Below are 19,800 nucleotides of genomic sequence, written 5' to 3'. Positions count from 1 at the left end.
AGCGCTGCGACACTTGCAACAAACCAACGCCTTTGGTTCATTGTCATCGATCATCTTCCATACAGCCCCGAATTGGGCCCATTCGATTGTCATCTGTTTCCAAAATTTAAAGAACGTCTTCCAGGAATTCACCTTGGTGGTGATGAAGCGGTGCAAGCAGAAGAGAGGTTGTGGCTCCGTCAACAAAGTCAAACATTCTACGGTGACGGTATCAACAAAGTGGTCTCTCGTTGAGAGAAATGTGTTAGTCGCCTGGGTGATTATATTGAAAAATACGTGGAGATGAAGAACAAAGATGTAGAATACCAATAACGTTTGTGTTTTTTAGAAAACCTTATGAGTTTCCACATAAAAAATTCCGAGTCGTTACTATTCAACACGCTCTCGTAAAAAGGCAGATAGAAAGTACTTGTGAAACAATACATTGTACACAGTGAAGATTTGTTTAGATAGCACATATTAGAAGTTTGGTAAAAAATATAACAAATAAATAATGATAATGGCATTATTTTTTCTTATTTTCGTTTCTTTTCTTCTTTTATCTTCTTTTTCTTTTTCCTTTCCTTTTTTCTGGAAACCCTTACTCCCAAAGCTAAGGAATGTGTAATAATAACGTCTTATCCTCTTTCTGAGCTCAACATGTCACTCATTACTGAGGACTCCTGGCTCATTTTTTCAGGCTAGCAAATGAGAAGTTGTGTCACACAAAACAGAGGGCAAACTTCGTCGCTATGGTCTTCACGTCAACTGATAGTGTGTGTACTGTTACAATTTGAAATAATGTATGTACACTCCAGGAAATGGAAAAAACAACACATTGACACCGGTATGTCAGACCCACCATACTTGCTCCGGACACTGCGAGAGGGCTGTACAAGCAACGATCACACGCACGGCACAGCGGACACACCAGGAACCGCGGTGTTGGCCGTCGAATTGCGCTAGCTGCGCAGCATTTGTGCACCGCCGCCGTCAGTGTCAGCCAGTTTGCCGTGGCATACGGAGCTTCAACGGAGTCTTTAACACTGGTAGCATGCCGCGACAGCGTGCACGTGAACCGTATGTGCAGTTGACGGAGTTTGAGCGAGGGCGTATAGTGGGCATGCGGGAGGCCGGGTGGACGTACCGCCGAATTGCTCAACACGTGGGGCGTGAGGTCTCCACAGTACATCGATGTTGCCGCAAGTGGTCGGCGGAAGGTGCACGTGCCCGTCGACCTGGGACCGGACCGCAGCGACGCACGGATGCACGCCAAGACCGTAGGATCCTACGCAGTGCCGTAGGGGACCGCACCGCCACTTCCCAGCAAATTAGGGACACTGTTGCTCCTGGGGTATGTGCGAGGACCATTCGCAACCGTCTCCATGAAGCTGGGCTACGGTGCCGCACTCCGTTAGGCCGTCTTCCGCTCACGCCCCAACATCGTGCAGCCCGCCTCCAGTGGTGTCGCGACAGGCGTGAATGGAGGGACGAATGGAGACGTGTCGTCTTCAGCGATGAGAGTCGCTTCTGCCTTGGTGCCAATGATGGTCGTATGCGTGTTTGGCGCCGTGCACGTGAGCGCCACAATCAGGACTGCATACGACCGAGGCACACAGGGCCAACACCCGACATCATGGTGTGGGGAGCGATCTCCTACACTGGCCGTACACCTCTGGTGATCGTTGAGGGGACACTGAATAGTGCACGGTACATCCAAACCGTCATCGAACCCATCGTTCTACCATTCCTAGACCGGCAAGGGAACTTGCTGTTCCAACAGGACAATGCACGTCAGCATGTATCCCGTGCCACCCAACGTGCTCTAGAAGGTGTAAGTCAACTACCCTGGCCAGCAAGATCTCCGGATCTGTCCCCCATTGAACATGTTTGGGACTGGATGAAGCGTCGTCTCACGCGGTCTGCACGTCCAGCACGAACGCTGGTCCAACTGAGGCGCCAGGTGGAAATGGCATGGCAAGCCGTTTCACAGGACTACATCCAGCATCTCTACGATCGTCTCCATGGGAGAATAGCAGCCTGCATTGCTGCGAAAGGTGGATATACACTGTACTAGTGCCGACATTGTGCATGCTCTGTTGCCTGTGTCTATGTGCCTGTGGTTCTGTCAGTGTGATCATGTGATGTATCTGACCCCAGGAATGTGTCAATAAAGTTTCCCCTTCCTGGGACAATGAATTCACGGTGTTCTTATTTCAATTTCCAGGAGGGTATGTGTGTGTAATGACTGGTAGCGAGTACAGAAAGAACTGTGTAGCACTAGCATTTTCCATCACTAAACACATGTTTGCAAAACAGTATTGTATACTAGAAGTAAAACCGATCGAGTAGCACTATTTTAAGCAAAGTGGCCTTGTATTCAGGAAGACGGAGATTCCAATATTCATCCTGATTTACGCTTTCCATAGTTTCCCTAAATTATTTGTGGCAAATGCCGGCATGGTTCCTATCACAATGTCTCAGCCTACTTCTTGTCCCATTCTTGTCAAACTTTACCTGTATGTAACTGCCTGTACATATGTATTGCGTTAGTTTTGTGTTCTTAAATAGTAATATCGTGACTTGTCCTGTATCCTTCTCAGAGCGATCCACTGATAAATAGAACTACCACCACTACGAACGGAATTTTGATTTATCGTCAGGTAACAGTTGGCTAACATCCATGAAGCTGCTAGTTTGCAAGAAAATACAAAGAGGCTATGACCATCACACAGACTTATTTGACTTTTCCTAAGTAAAATAATTCAGAGTTAGCTTCCTTTTGTTAATTTCTGGAATTTACTTATTATACTTCTCGTGGCTTCCTTGATGCCCAATCAGGAACCCCCAGAAAATATTGACTCTAACGTGCGCACATGTCACTGCAGTTTCGAGCACACTCCAGAATATGATGCAGGTGTCATCACGGTTCCAGACGCACCCTCGACATCCTGCTGTTAATGGACGTTAGCTCTATGCGTGACAGTTGCTTCTTATACCTCCGGGATATTGGCACTTTTACGTACGAAAGCTTGGCACCAGTTTCTCGTCCATTACATTAATTGTGTGTCTCTGTGAGACTAAAGTGTTGTGGAACCAACATCTAGCAACTACACAAAAACAATGAAAAATACATGAAACGAGAAGATGTTGAGCACAATTAGTACTTGCGGTACAAGGGATAAGTGGTCACTTATTTTGAATACGTTTATCAAATGGAATGTAACTTCTGTCACAAAGTACACACTGGCGTTAATATCCATTTACCTATGTTTCTCTTGATGCAGAAATTGCTATAAGTGCATATTTTGTTACAGAAATTGCTGAACATACGTTGTTTGTGACGAAATTTTAATATCTCGTAGATTGATAGAATGCAGATACCACGAATTAGTAAATTACTTCGCTTGTGACATGTAATGCCAATGAGGCAATTATAAGTGGCTTGCATTCATAGCGGTTAAAGACTGTATGAGGTTAGTAATATTCTTAGCGATGAAGATTTTGATTTGTTTGCTCTCAGTCGTCTTTTGTCGGAGTAACCTGTTGACGATGGTTAAATAAAGTGAAATCGTGTTTGTAACAAATGTATACTAATGTTATAAAACGCAATTTCTTTGTATTTCACAATTAAACATGAAGGCGATACACCGCTTATGAAGAAATAAAATTTTAAAATTTCCGCAACAATTTGTCAGAGTTTACTTTCACATTGCAAAATCATTCCTTGAGATTTGGAAGATTCCAGGCGGACAATATTGATTTGTCTCGATAGTCCTGCAGATGTCTTCAGTTAAATTTTATGACTAATTTTAGTACGCGCATGCGTCTCATGTACTCGTACATGACCACCCTCTGCCGAATTTGAAATGTACTGTATTTGAGGTACACCAGCGTACGCTTAGTGATGTTTTTGTATGCATGTCCTCTGCGCAAATGCGCACCATCAAAGTTAAAACTCTGTAGTCAGATTGACAAAATTGTCGCTGGTCGAGACAGCAGGGTATAATTCAGTCTTTGTGAACTAATACACTACCTTAGTAATCGAATTCGAAAGGAACTCGTCGTAGCCAAGAGTTTCGTGCCAGAATAATCTGTGCAATATCCCATGGAAATAGTATTCGGCTCAGAAAACAGAAGCAAGTAGTCACCATCGTTCGTCTGCAATCCCGAAACCTCGTGGAATACTCTTTACCCCTGAAAAAACTTCCAGATATATAATTTTAGACAATTTTACCCGTCTACGCTGTCCAGTATTAGCATATGATTTTCTCACATACGTTTCTGTGATCATCCAATCTCTTAACGAATTTTCATTTTGTTACTGTTTCTAGAACAATCACTTTGGAAACTTCCCAAGATGCCGCAAAGTATAACTGGATACTTAATATCCTTGAGTGAAGTCTTTGTTCATAGAATTAGTCTACGAAGGTCGCAGTTTAAATTTTTCAGTAAAGTTATTTATTTGCGCCTTTCATAATAAGGCTGCCAGTGTTTTCGGCCGACACAGGAGCAAATGATAGCAATATGTGCCGGCGGGCGAGCGCAAAGCAAAGCTCACTACACATGTGCAAACTTGGCACAACACCGACAAACAGCAGCCACATTTCTAGACACGCCAACAATAGGCACTCTGTCACGGAGTTTACGTTCGAAAAACGTTTCCACTACTAAAGAAACTTCTTCCCAAGATACATATCTGTTTCCACTTAGCGAGCTCTAATGCTAATGCCAGAATCCGTTGGAGTTCACTACATTATTCGCATGGGCATGAAACACCATGCAGTCTCGGCAACCTGTCAAATGCGAGAGCAAAAGAGCTTAGGTTAGAAAATAATTGTGGAGTGTAGCCTTACTGTCGAGATCCTTAGCAAAATTTCGTTCCTCCTCAGGTTTCTATCCTAAAATGTGTATTGGTTCACTTTTAATGTGATTATTAGACTACTTATTACTGGTTTACCTCTTACAAAGACGCAGGACCCCCATTCTCCTAATTTCGTATATGGTACACATGTAAAAATAAAATATATCAGTCCTGTTTTTCAAAATGCAGCTACTATAGGAAAATATTAGCTGGACGCAAATGAATAGTCACTAAATATAATCAAGACTGAATTCGTGGAGTTCAGTAGGCTTGATGACCTAAAGAGAATATACTTTCAACACACACTCAGATAAAGGAGTCTACTAAATCGATAGCCTTCATAGTCTAAGTTATTTACATGATCCAGGGATCATATCTCTCACAACACTTACTTGTGATGTTGAATAAGTCAGTGGATCTCTAAACATTATAACATTTCTGAATAAAAGTATTGCCTGTATATTTATTTCATCCAGTATCTGTCGCTCTCACAATTTTTACATTGTACGAGTAAATTTCCCTGTGGTACTTTTTATCCATACAAATATAATCCAGTTGACATTTTCCTTTTCTCCAGTCTGAATGTTTTCAAATTTTGATTATTTCTTCTTCTGTTGAAGTACGTTGGTTCTGAGATCATGACTCCACCAGTCTCATGCATTTCTGTTTGTTCTTTTATATGCTGTGACATTTCCCTATTACTTCTCTATATGTTTTCCCTTCATAGCTAGAAATTAAAATCTCTAATTAAAATTTTGGTATGATTTTTATTTATGATTGTTGTCAAAGGATAAAAAAGCTCCCAAAATTCATCCACGTCTTGTCTGTGTTCTTTCTTAATATTTTTACCATTAGTTTGGGCATGGGCATTATTATTGTGCATATTTTATTTGCAACTTATATAGTTAGTAGTGGCCTGGGAGATTGTGATTTAAATTCTGTTAAGGATTCAGTTACTTTGAATCTGACCACAAATCCTATTCCAAATTGCGGGCATTGTCTCATTACTCTTTTTCCTGGTATTCCCTTATAAATTCCATATCGTTGTGATTCTATTTGTTCCGGATCAATGTTTCCCATTTCTTGAAATACAGTTATTAGAGTCCCTTTGCGATCCATTTAGTTTGTCAACTTTTTTAGTTTCCCTGATTATATGATGGAATTTGTGTTGTGTGTTGGTGTGTAGTTTATCTGTCCTGCCTTGATTCTAAATATTGCTCTTTCGTCAGTCTTGGGTGTTTCCAGATGCTCTGATTCATCTGAGTTACCTTTCAAGTGACTGCCCACCGTTCTCGAGTGCAGTCTTCCTCGACAACTGCCAAGCGTTGGTTTTTTCCTTAAGCGATTTCCTTCCATGTTCGACTTTCAGAGGTAGTCAGTTGTGCATGCTCCAAATTACAATAACACTTGTTAACCGTAAAGGTTGATGGGTGTTTGGTCCGCGAGAGCTACTTTACTTCACTCACGTCCGCTGTCAAGTCATTGAGGACTCTCCTATCCGCCATCTTGGACGCACTACGTTGCGGTATCCCCTCTCTGCCTGCTATGACAGCGTAATAGATTCGTAGCATTACAAACTTCACGACATGCCTACAACTCTGTTTCAGGTTTCTTGCATTGCTCTTTGTGTTTGTTGTAGGTCTAATAAATTTCTTTTATATCTGAAAACGCCCATACCCTTTTACAGTGCAAACAGGACGCGTGGTGCTAGCTCCCTCCAGAGCCCTCAAACATTCTAATGTTCTGTCGGACATGATTGTCTTCATGCACATGCCTGTATATGCTAATAGTCGTAAGCTCTCTACTTTCAGATAGTCAGTGGATAGCCGCATCTATAGTGTTTAAATGCGCTTGGAGAACACCTCACCATGTTTACGTTGAGTACGGCGGAAACAAGAGCTAAAGGCAGGCCAAACCCAGATCTGAACACGAGTTGCCAAAGTGGATTCTATATCTCTCTAGTACAACTAAACCCTTCCTCATGCAGCTCCATTCTGATTCAATACTGAGTTGCTTTATTACATCTACAAACGATGACTTGTGCATACAACCACGAGAGCTAATTCTCACTTTCTTAAGTAGGTGGTATATTCATCAATAGTGGTATGTTTGCCTAACATCCCGCCACATCGGCAATATGGAAACCGAATCACGGAATAGTGGCGGTAGTAACTGTGCAATATATAGCTCTGCTTGCAAAGGCTGCAACTCTAGAGGTCGCTGCAAAAGCATCGTATGGGGATGGGGGTCGGTCCGCTCAGGAAATCAACACGTATGCCGAAAATTATGACCTCTGACAACTGCGAGAGTGAATGCAGCCTGGAGCATCGCGGACACATGATGCATAAGCAGGGTATATAATCGAAGCAGAGGCTAATAAGGGACCATGCTAGAGATGTTACGGGTCACAAAAGGGGAAAAGCACTTGTAAAACGACTTTCACAATGGACTGATTGCTATGACCCGGCGTCTGGAAACGAGCGTCGCGGAAATGTCGGAGATGGTCGGCTGTTACGTTTTAGTATCTTGAGCATATATAAGGAGTGGATGAAGAACGGTGAAACCACAAGTAGACTGCAATACCTTGGACGTCCATGCCTCGTTACGGAACGTGGTAGTCGAAGGCTTGCCCTCTCAGTACATCGGCGATTTATAGCAGATATAACAACAGAATATAACTCAGGTGAGGGCACAAGTGTTGCAGAGCATAGCGATGTACGCTTACTGCGGAATATGGGGCTCCGGGGCATACGACTTCCAGGTATTACATGTTGCCTTAACGATGTCGCCAATTAAGATTGTGGTGGACACGAGGTCATCGAGATTTAACGAAAGATCAATGGAAATAAGTCGCCCGTTCGGATGAATGGCGTTTCTTGGTACATTACGTCTATGGTCGTGGCGGATACGTCGTTATCCTGACCAACAGTTGCTCTAAACACGCACCGTGTCACGGGATCGGCTGATGAGGACACTATTATGCTATGGAGAATATTAACATATTAATTCACTCTCCAGGGCAGTTAGAGATCCTACAAGCCTTCACATATCTGTCTGTTGTTGTTTATCCTCTTGAAACCGTATTTCCATTTACAACTTGTAGTTTACGCTTATCGTTTTCACTTCTCCAAATTTATCTTAAATCCTTCTGTATGTCACGTGGTTAAATTTCATTACAAGGCTCTCTCATCCGTTCCTACCGTAAATTTCGTTGCTAGCCAATATATAATACCTGTCGGACACTAAGCATTTTGAGACACTCTAGGCCATTAAAACTGGAATACCAGGAAAGACGTGTAACTTATCATGAATATACTGAGTAGCAGGTAAACTACATACATAAGGTGTAGATTATTTAGGAGTACAGAGCATGAGAAATTTAGTAAACATATCTTCCCGCAAAAATAGCTCTAACTAGACTGGGTCTGGAGTAGAACTGAGCTTGCATGATATAGACGCGGATTACGTCATTTCATGCAGCTTCAGTTCTGTGCCAGAGTTCATCAGTCAAAGTGACTGGAGAGTAGTAGCGTGCAAGTCTCTTGGCAACCCGTAACCAGATGTTTTCACTGGCTGAGAGATCTGGAGAATGCGCCGGCCAGGGCAACAGTCGAACACACGTTATCCTGAAGGCAGCACAGCCAGGTTGCGACACTGTGTTATCTCGTTAAAAGATAACTTCACGAAAATCTCGCAGCTGGTCAAAATCACGTCTTTAAAACCACAGAAATGTAGCAGCTGCTGCCCAGATGAACGATTACTTGAACCATAAGCGACTCTGATGTGTACCCAATGACACTCCATCTCGTCATGCCGAATGCTGATCACGCATGACGTTGACGTGTGCTGTTAGCAAGTTCATTTTCTTTGGAGCCTCCAAACGGGTAAGTACATCACGATGCTGAACGCAGAAGGGGGACTCGTCTTAACAGATGATGTGGTGGCTCTTCTGTGACCAGTCTTGTAGTTGGACGGACCACTGTCTGAGCACGCGTATCGAAGGAAGCCGCAAGAGCGGTCACCATGCTGGCTATCTACGATGCCCCAGACGTAGTAACACTTCACAACATCGACAACGGCTAAACATAGTTCCCACATGCGCGGATTAGAAACGAGCACCTACTTCCAGCCCCGACCACGCCTAAGGCATCGCGGTCATTTCCTACTGCAGGCCTCACTCTGCTTTGTTTTAACAATTAAAATGGATAGATTAAGTATGGAAGAGAATAGCACGACGCTACTTAAATATGAGTTGACCACAGACTCAATTAAAAACACATTCTTTCATAAAGACCGACAAACTATTAGCAATGAAGTGCACCGATCCAAAATGGTAAAACGCCACTAAAATAAGTGCTAGAAGTGCCTGGATACCATAAGTTATTAATGGATCAGTTGACAGATCTCGATCAATGAAGAAGAAACCACACATGTCAGAGGAACTGAAAAAATAAAACGCGTAATGGAGGGCGAGCGTTAGACATATTGTGTAACGATGGCACGTGGCAGATTACCTCAGCGGCGATAAGGTGACGTCAGCGGTCGCAATGCAATCGTTATTACGAATTCACGTCTTAATTCTGATGATATGGATGTCGCAATCAGAGTTCAATGAGATCCTAAACTGTTTTTCAGACTGTCAGTCTTTTATCGATCCTTCCTTGTGCCTGTAGCACTTAGTTAAATTGCCGCAAATGGACGCCTAAATGATAGCACCATGGCGTCTGGAGACTGACTGTGTCAGCCACGGAAGCGCGATTTGGTGACAGAGGAAGTCTCGTGAGTAGTTGTCTTGATGTGAGCTCGTTTAGGACGTCGTGTTTCCGAGGAAAAGACCAACTGTGCAGAGGGTCTACTTTTCATACCCAACCTTAAGGTGCTCATTTGCACAGTTCTGTGAAGCTTGCTTACCTGAGTTAATTTGCCAGATACTGACTTTTCCTATTGGGCCAGAACCGCTTCTGTGGTACTTACATCGTGAGTTCGTGCAGGAAGGATCCATTAAACAACACAAAGGACTTCCTTACAACGGGAAAGGTCATCATGGTGAAGATTGCGAACTTCTGAATTAACTGACAAACCCTCTACCACAAGGCTATCTCTCGTCCACCTTCGCAACATACATAAAACTGCTATGGAATTTATAGTCAAAATTAAGTAATATCACTTCTAATATTAGAGACATTGTCTCCAATTAACCTAATGTTGATGTGGCCATAATAGTTTGTTACATGTGGAGAGTGTGATATCGCAATGTGGATAATTCTTTTGCTGTAAACAAGCCTATTTGCTGACTAAATTTATGTGATGTATCTGTTAGATATTGCCTGAACAACGAATAATTTTTATGTCTATTCAGGGGCTAGTCATGTGGGCACATTGAGACCATGCATGTCGTTGAATACAGCCCCCCCTGAAACCATAGATTCTATATTGGCATGACTGTCACAGGATACCTACCATCAAGAGCAACAGTATCACGCAACGACAAACTGTAGTCTCAATGAGCCACGATCTTGCCTCTGTGGAATTCCGACATGTGCCGGCTTCTCCTTCTAACATGCCGGGCGGAGTGGCCAAGCGGTTCTAGGCGCTACAATCTGGAACCGCGCGACCGCTACGGTCGCAGGTTCGAATCATGCCTGGGGCATGGACGTGTGTGATGTCCTTAGGTTAGTTAGGTTTAAGTAGTTCTAAGTTCTATGGGACTGATGACCTCAGATGTTAAGTCCCATAGTGCTCAGAGCCATTTGAACCATTTTTGAACCTTCTAACACAAGGCATAACAAGACCTTACAGAGAAACTGTTCTACCGCGGCTTAACGCCTGTGGCGTCAGCAACCAACACAACATTAGTGCTTCGAAGATGCCTAATAAACAAAGAACAATTTCTTTCCAGAAGACAGACGACCATGCTCCAACTGTCCACCAGGAGGTGACTCAAGCAGTCTGGATACCGTGGGCCGCACAGATATACTTTCTTCTCCGAGACATCTGATCGAGAATAGGCCCAGTTATATCCTAACTCCGAGGAGTACGTAGGACAGCACCTGCGCCAGGCAAGACCAGTTTGCTCTGAGTAAGCTTCCTGGGTCAGGCGCCGATTCTACAATGCTTCCATCAAGCAGGATTCTCAGTTGAGAGCCGCCACCACGACGCTGCTGCCGTTCATGTCTTACTTCTCGACTCTGGGACTACTAGCTGACTTAGTGCTTCGTGGCCTCCTGACCTAAGAACCCAGGGACTCTGTCTTTGTGGCAGACTTGTGGCCTTGTAAATTTATTCGTGTGTCAAATGGCCACACACGCGGCTTACACAATTCTGTTCCCTATGGTACTTCGACTATTGTAAAGTGTGTGGTTAATAAACTTCGATTCAGTGGCAATCACACTGACCTTCAGCTGCCAGAGGGAGTATTGTTCTATTAGAAGAAATGACTTGTTTTATGTTTTTTTCAGTCTATGTTGGAGTAGATATGCTATTAATCTTTCACACATAAACTTCTTCAGTCACTGCTGCGCGGATGTTTTTTGTGTCGCCGTTAGTGCACATACCACAAATAACATTCGAATTCGAGTTTTAATGAGAAAAATGCTGCGTAATCTTCATTATATTCTGTTATAGTGGCCTTCAGACCGAAGATTGATTTGCGCAGGTCTTCACGCAAACCTATGCTGTGCAAGCCTCTTCATCTCCGAATAACTACTGTACCTCCATCTGAAGCTGCTTATTGTATTCATCCATTGATCTCCCTACCTCTGCTATAGCCAAGTAACGCCAAATTTACCCGCACTGTTCCTGACGGGTAGGTTTGCCCCTACGTCTCACTTTGATTTCTGCGGTGATTTCACGCAATGTTGCTTTTGTGTTTACTGAATAGCCTGCGGAAACGCCGCTGCTCTGGGTTGTTAAGTCAATGACGTCGGCCGTTGCTTTGTCTGTGGTGAAATGTAATTCCTGCAATTTCGTACTCTCGGGACACTCTTGACACTGTAGATCTCGGAATATTGACTTCCCAAACGATTTGCGAAATGGAATGTCCCATTTGTTTAACTCCTACTATTATTCCGCGTCCAAAGTCTGTTATTTCTCTTCGTGCGACCATGATCGTGTCGGACACTTTTTCACGTAAATCACCGGAGTACAAATGACAGCTCCGTCAACTGACTACCCTTTTATACTTTGTGTACGGGATACTCCCACCGCCTGTATTTGTGCATATCGCTTTCCCACGATTTTTTGTCACCTCAGTGTAACTCAAATATCTTGTTCTTAATTTCTACTGAAACTCTTCACGGCAGACCTTAACCCCGTCATGTGAAGCGGCCATGGGTGTGTGTAGCCTAGTGTAGTGTGCAGTATCGACCGGGTGCGTCTCCTCAAAGACGCTGGAAGGGGCGCCTTTGGCGAGGCGCGCCCGCCAGCCGCCGCTGCTTATTCATAAGGCCGCCCACCGCCCGCTGTAAAGTGAACACGCTGCGCCGCGCAGCCACTCCGCGTAAAATATTCACCCTCCAGCGTCGACAAGGCCTTTATTGCCGTACCGCGACGCGCGCTTGCCTTTTCTCACAATAATGCTCGAAAATTAACAGGAGACTCTAAAACCCAGGCGCAATGCATACCGGCGATAAAAATATAATTCAGTTTCGTAAATAATATTATGAAATTTACTTAACTCAAACTGCCTTTTTTCAGATTTAGAACACCAGAATAAACCCAAACTCTGAGACTTTCTGGAGACCTTGAGGAGTTCGGAATCTTGGGAAAACTGCGCAGTCTCAAAGGGTTGAAACGCAGCGAAATGAAGGATCTGAGTTCGAATCCCAGTCCAGCACCAATATTTTCAACACGAACAAAGAATAAGAAATAAGTGCCCTGTGATCTTACGTGACGATTGGCTCATTAACAAAATAAAAATTCTCGTGCAAGAAAGCAAACTGGTGACAAGGTTTCTAGATGGCGGGAGTTTCGTCTCTACCACGGCCCAACCTATGGTAGCGAGTGGACGGCATTCTTAATGTGGATTTGGAACGACTGTGCAGCTCTACATTGTTCAACTTAGGTTGATGATGAGGTCCCACACTGCAAGTACTGGAACTTCAAGCGTTGATAGAAAGCACCGAAGATGAAATCGTTATAGGTACAGAAAGCTGGCTGAAGCCAGAGATAAATTCTGCCAAAATTTTTACAAAGGCACAGACGGTGTTTAGAAAGGATAGATTGCATGCAACCGGTGGTGGCGTGTTTGTCGCTGTTAGTAATAGATTATACTGTAGTGAAATAGAAGTGGATAGTTCCTGTGAAATATTATGGGCGGAGGTTACACTCAACAACGGAGCTAGGTTAATAATTGGCTCCTTTTACCGACCTCCCGACTCAGTAACATTAGTGGCAGAACAACTGAGAGAAAATTTAGAATAAATTGCACATTAATTTTCTCAGTATATTATAGTCTTAGGTGGAGATTTCAATTTACCAGATATAGATTGGGACACTCAGATGTTTAGGACGGGTGGTAGGGACAGTGCATCGAGTGGCATTATACTGAGTGCACTATCCGAAAATTACCTCGAGCAATTAAACAGAGAACCGACTCGTGGAGGTAACAACTTCGACCTACTGATAACAAACAGACCCGAACTTTTCGACTCAGTAAGTGCAGAACAGAGAATCAGTGATCATAAGGCCGTTGCAGCATCCCTGAATATGGAAGTTAATAGGAATATAAAAAAAGAGAGGAAGGTTTATCTGTTTAGCAAGAGTAATAGAAGGCAGATTTCAGACTACCTAACAGATCAAAACGAAAATTTCAGTTCCGACACTGACAATGTTGAGTGTTTATGGAAAAAGTTTAAGGCAATTGTAAAATGCGTTTTAGACAGGTACGTGCCGAGTAAAACTGTGAGGGACGGGAAAAACCCACCGTGGTTCAACAACAAAGTTAGGAAACTACTGCGAAAGCAAAGAGAGCTTCACTCCAAGTTTAAACGCAGCCAAAACCTCTTAGACAAACAGAAGCTAAACGATGTCAAAGTTAGCCTGAGGACTGCTATACGTGAAGCGTTCAGTGAATTCTAAAGTAAAATTCGATGTGCCGACTTGACAGAAAATCCTAGGAAGTTCTGGTCTTACGTTAAATCAGTAAGTGGCTCGAAACAGCACATCCAGACACTCAGGGATGATGATGGCATTGAAACAGAGGATGACACGCGTAAAGCTGAAAGCAACTCCGAAGCTGTTACACAGAAGAAGACCGCACTGCAGTTCCTTCTCTAAATCCTCGCACAAACGAAAAAATGGCTGACATGGAAATAAGTGTACAAGTATTAGAAAAGCAGCTGGAATCACTCAGCAGAGGAAAGTCCACTGGACCTGACGGGATACCAATTCGTTTCTACACAGAGTACGCGAAAGAACTTGTCCCCCCTTCTAACAGCAGTGTACCGCAAGTCTCTAGAGGAACGGAAGGTTCCAAATGATTGGAAAAGAGCACAGGTAGTCCCAGTCTCCAAGGAGGGTCGTCGAGCAAATGCACAAAACTATAGACCTATATCTCTGACGTCGTTCTGTTGTAGAATTTTAGAACATGTTTTTTGCTCGAGTATCATGTCGGTTTTGGAAACCCAGATTCTACTCTGTAGGAATCAACATGGATTCCGGAGACAGCGATCTCGTGAGACCCAACTCGCTTTATTTGTTCATGAGACCCAGAAAATATTAGATACAGGCTCCCAGGTAGATGCTATTTTCCTAGACTTCCGGTAGGCGTTCGATACAGTTCCGCACTGTCGCCTGATAAACAAAGTAAGAGCCTACGGAATATCAGACCAGCTGTGTGGCTGGATTGAAGAGTTTTTAGCAAACAGAACACAGCATGTTGTTATCAATGGAGAGACGTCTACAGACGTTAAAGTAACGTGCCACAGGTGAGTGTTAGGGGACCATTGCTTTTCACAATGTATATAAATGACCTAGTAGATAGTGTCGGAAGTTCCATGCGGCTTTTCGCGTATGATGCTGTAGTATACAGAGAAGTTGCAGCATTAGAAAATTGTATCGAAATGCAGGAAGATCTGCAGCGGATAGGCACTTGGTGTAGGGAGTGGCAACTGACCCTTAACATAGACAAATGTAATCTATTGCGAATACATAGAAAGAAGGATCTTTTATTGTATGATTATATGATAGCGGAACAAACACTGGTAGCAGTTACTTCTGTTAAATATCTGGGAATATGCGTGCGGAACGATTTGAAATGGAATGATCATATAAAATTAATTGTTGGTAAGGCGGGTACCAGGTTGAGATTCATTGGGAGAGTCCTTAGAAAATGTAGTCCATCAACAAAGGAGGTGGCTTAGAAAACACTCGTTCGACCTATACTTGAGTATTGCTCACCAGTGTGGGATCCGTACAAGATCGGGTTGACGGAGGAGATAGAGAAGATCCAAAGAAGAGAGACGCGTTTCGTCACAGGGTTATTTGGTAACAGTGATAGCGTTACGGAGATGTTTAACAAACTCACGTGGCAGACTCTGCAAGAGAGGCGCTCTGCATCGCGGTGTAGCTTGCTCGCCAGGTTTCGAGAGGGTGCGTTTCTGGATGAGGTACCGAATATATTGCTTCCCCCTACTTATACCTCCCGTGGAGATCACGAATGTAAAATTAGAGAGATTCGAGCGTGCACGGAGGCTTTCAGACGGTCGTTCTTCCCGCGAACCATACGCGACTGGAACAGAAAAGGGAGGTAATCACAGTGGCACGTAAAGTGCCCTCCGCCACACACCGTTGGTTGGCTTGCGGAGTATAAATGTAGATGTAGAGCATAGGTGACGATGCGGTAAACCCTCACAGCCGTACTAGGCAAGGTCCTAGCGGATGTGGTTTACCATTGCCTTCCTCCGAGCGTAATGAGGATGAATGATGATGATGATGATGACGACACAACGACACCTAGTCATCTCGAGGCAGGGAAATCCCTGACTCCACTGAGAATCGAACGGTGGACTCCGAGCGCGAGAAGAGATAACGCTACCGCAAGACCACGAGCTCCTGTCCAACTTACGTTACTAGAGAAGAAGTGGGTCTGTTTGTGCTTGTTAGAAATGGTTACATGATCTTCGAACCGGATTAAGGCCTTAATCATTTGTAGTTGCAGTAATTCCAACAGGCCACCAACTTACACATGGCGCAGGTCGTAAAGAAGAATTTGATTCCCCGGAAATTCATTACTGCTTGTTCGAAAGATTCATATAGTTGATTCTGCTCGATGGCAAACGAATCCACCACATTCAGTGCGGATGCGGGAATCTCAAAGTAGCGAGCAAGGAGAACGTGGACGGGGCCTGCAGACTTGTGGCGCTCGGCGGGAGTGTGGGTCGGCCGGGAGGCGTCCACAGACAGTCCGCACAACTGCGATAAACACTGTGTCCGGGTGCCGCAATGGTTAAAACAACTGCCTAGTGAGCAGGTGATCCTTGGTTCGAATCCTGGTCCGGCACAGATTTTCTCTCGTCGCTGCTGATTCTGCATCAAGTCCTGATGCAGTTGACATCAGTAGGTCCTTCCCTTCCCTTGCCTTACCTTTCGTTTCTTCCCTCTTCCCCTTTCAATTTACATAATGAAAGTTTTATATAAATGATGTAGTGTGAGAATAAGTTGGAAATACGAATCATTCATGAAATCTAGTGTCTTACTGAAAAGTCTATACGATATTGTGACATAGATGTAAAAAGAAATACTGTAGTTGGTCACATTTGTTGCGTATTTCACAATAGCACACTGCTACTGGCATTGTTGGTAAATCTTTTTCTAACATGCATCTGCACAACACTTGAAATGTGTCTACGTCAGCTTGAAAGCCGCTACAGTCACGAAAAACTTTATTATAAGGAAATAAAAATAAAGAGCAGCACATTATGGCCAAACAAGTCCTTAAGTACGTGTAGGAGTAATCCACAGGAAAACGCTTTGTCATTAATAGAGAGAGAATGAGTAAAACGTACACTGCCCGACTTACCATAGTCGTTTGAATCCAGACGTTGTGATTTACGCACGTGGAAATCCGTATAGCATCCTTCCCCCACCATTTCCTCTGCTTTTGATCTGCCGTTAATACGGTTCACATTGCTCTTCTTCTTGTCACTTTAGTAGAATTTTTTTTCTAATGCGTCTGTAAGTATTTGTAAGTTTTTCCTTGTTCCCTTTTTTTTCTTGGTATGAAACAACAATCAACAGACATCAATATTTAACATATTACGGAAGAAAACTGTCTAATCTTATTTCGGAGCTGAAGTAACTAAAACGCTCTGAACGAACTACTTACCCGGTTTTCGTCATATTTCAAATCTTTTGCGTTCCAACAACTTTATCATGTAACTTACTTTTCGCTACAATTAGTGGAAGTGCTTTCGGAAGTGCTCGTCGTCAGCCATAAATCACGGTAGTGCCACGTGGGAAAGCACGCCTTCCCAACACTCGACCATACCCGTTTTTTTATGTATGATGTGCAGTCCTAAAGCATCGACTGCACGCCGAGCTGCGCAGCTTCGCGAAACGGCATCAAGGAGGCTCTGACGCGCGAGCCAGTGGGAAGATAGGGCAGCGCAACTCCTCCAGGAGGACACATTTCAGCGCCCCCTATCAACACTGATTTAACCAGCCGCCCATCGCTGGTCAGCCAAGTACGGTCGCAGTCTTTAAAGAGCATCGGTACTGAGTAATAGGAAGACTCTTACTTAGCTTGCTTTCTGCGAATAGTAATAGATTTTCAGTGCACAGCAAGTAATGGTTCTCCTCTTCGTAGAAATAAAGTGTTACATTAACCTTAAAGTTAAATAGACAGTCCATTTTGGATTCCTGCTACCGAGCATAGCATCTTCTCTCCTCCCTTGTTTGTGTTGGTGTTGACTCCAAGAGTGCCCGACGCATCGCACAACGGCCGCACTAAACAGGCATTGTAGATATGTACACTTCTTTGCAACAATTAAAGCATTTATATCTAAGCCACACGCTGTCCTACGATCTCCAACTGTGTACAGCAGTAGCGGCAACAGGAATGATATCGTCGACAGTGTAGTACTCAGCTGTGATGCTTGATGTAGGTCTCACACCGTACGCTCCCTTCTGCTCAGGGAATGAGACATAAATTAATTTTGGTTGCGTGTATGATCTGTAAACGTTTCACATCTGTCTCACTGACTGGTGCCTCATACCTGGCTATGGTTTAGAGGTAAGAGTGATATGTGAAAATAAGATGTCATGCATGATTGACAGCCGGCCGTGGTGGCCGAGGAGTTCTGGGCGCTTCAGTCTGGAACCGCGAGACTGCTACGGTCGCAGCTTCGAATCCTGCCTCGGGCATGGATCCGTGTGATTTCCTTAGGTTAGTTAGGTTTAAGTAATTCTAAGTCTAGGGGACTAATGACCTCAGATGTTAAGTCCCATAGTGCTCAGAGCCATTAACCATTTTGATGATTGACATTGTGCCAAAGGTTGACCGTATCAGAAAATGCGAGGAGGGGGCTGGCCAGAATGGGAGATGGAGAAAGCAGTCGGCGCTTGAAAATTCCGCACTGGGTGGCAAAATCAATGGAGACGGCTCTGACATCAGATGGAACATAAACACTGTGTGTAACAGTGGGGCAATGTGCCTCGACTATGTGATTAAGATGCAAGTGGCCCGGCAGAAATAAGAGTAAATGGGTATCAGCGTACACACTGTAGGGATAGTTGTTGACAGTGGCTATAGCGTTTCCGCACATCATCTCCCCGACACGCTCTGCCACGTGCTCCCGTTGCACCAACAGTATGCGTCCCCTTAATTAATTGCTGTTCACAGGGCGGAGGAGAGGACACATTTACAAAACATTCAAACTGTCTATGCAAAAATTATACTCCCATTAAGATCAGAAAAAGCACATAAAGGCGGACTCCAGTGTACAGTACGTAATTATCCTTGCTTAAACTCTAATTGTGAAGGATACGATTTTCCGAAAAATAAGTACTTTTCATCCCGATATCAACATTTCACAGTACGATGGGCATTTGAAAGTTCCGTGCAAAAATAAAAACTGCTTACGTCTTTGGGGTAAACCTCTTTTATTTTTCGACATAGTCTCCTTTTGGACTCACACAATTCGTCCAACGCTGTTCTGATTTGTTGATCCCTTCCGAATAATAGGAATTGTCCAAATCTGCAAAATAGCCATTAGTTTCTGCAATCCCATCCTCGTTTGAATAAAATGTTTGTCCCACCTGTCATTTCTTAAAATGGGGGAACAAATACTAGTCCGAGGGAGCCAAGTCTGGAGAAAAGGGGGAATGTGAAACGAGTTGGAATCCTATTTCCAATGATTTTGCGACTACAACTGCTAAGGTGTGTGCTGGTGCATTGTTGTGATGGAAAAGGACCTTTTGCGGTCTAATCGCCAGCGTTTTCCTTACAGCTCGGTTTTCTAACGGTCGAATAACGATGAATAATATGCAGCTGTAATAGTTTTACCCTTTTCCAGATAGTCGATGAGGATTATCCCTTGCGAATCACAAAAGACAGTCGCCATAACCTTTCCGGCCGAAGGAATTGTCTTCGCCTTTTTTTGTTCAGATTCTCCCTCGGTAAGCCATTGTTTAGATTGCTGTTTGGTCTCAGGAGTATAGTAATGTATACATGTTTCACCCACGGTGGCGAAACGACGCTTGCAGTCCTGCGGATTCTTCCTGAACAGCTGCAAACCGTCCTAGCAACACTTCAGACGATTCCGTTTTTGGTGAAGCGTGGGCAATAGCGGACCTCATCTTGCGGATAGCTCTCTGATGTCCAAACGTTTATGCAAAATATTATGTACCCGTTCACTCGAGATGCCTAGAGTACCAGCAATCTCACGCAACTTAACTCTTCCGTCATCCATCACCATATCGTGGATGTTACCAATGATTTCTCCACAGGGCGACCAAAA

Source organism: Schistocerca gregaria, chromosome 3 (assembly GCF_023897955.1).
Source record: "Schistocerca gregaria isolate iqSchGreg1 chromosome 3, iqSchGreg1.2, whole genome shotgun sequence".
Classification (NCBI taxonomy): domain Eukaryota; kingdom Metazoa; phylum Arthropoda; class Insecta; order Orthoptera; family Acrididae; genus Schistocerca; species Schistocerca gregaria.
Note: the sequence above shows the minus strand (reverse complement) of the source record.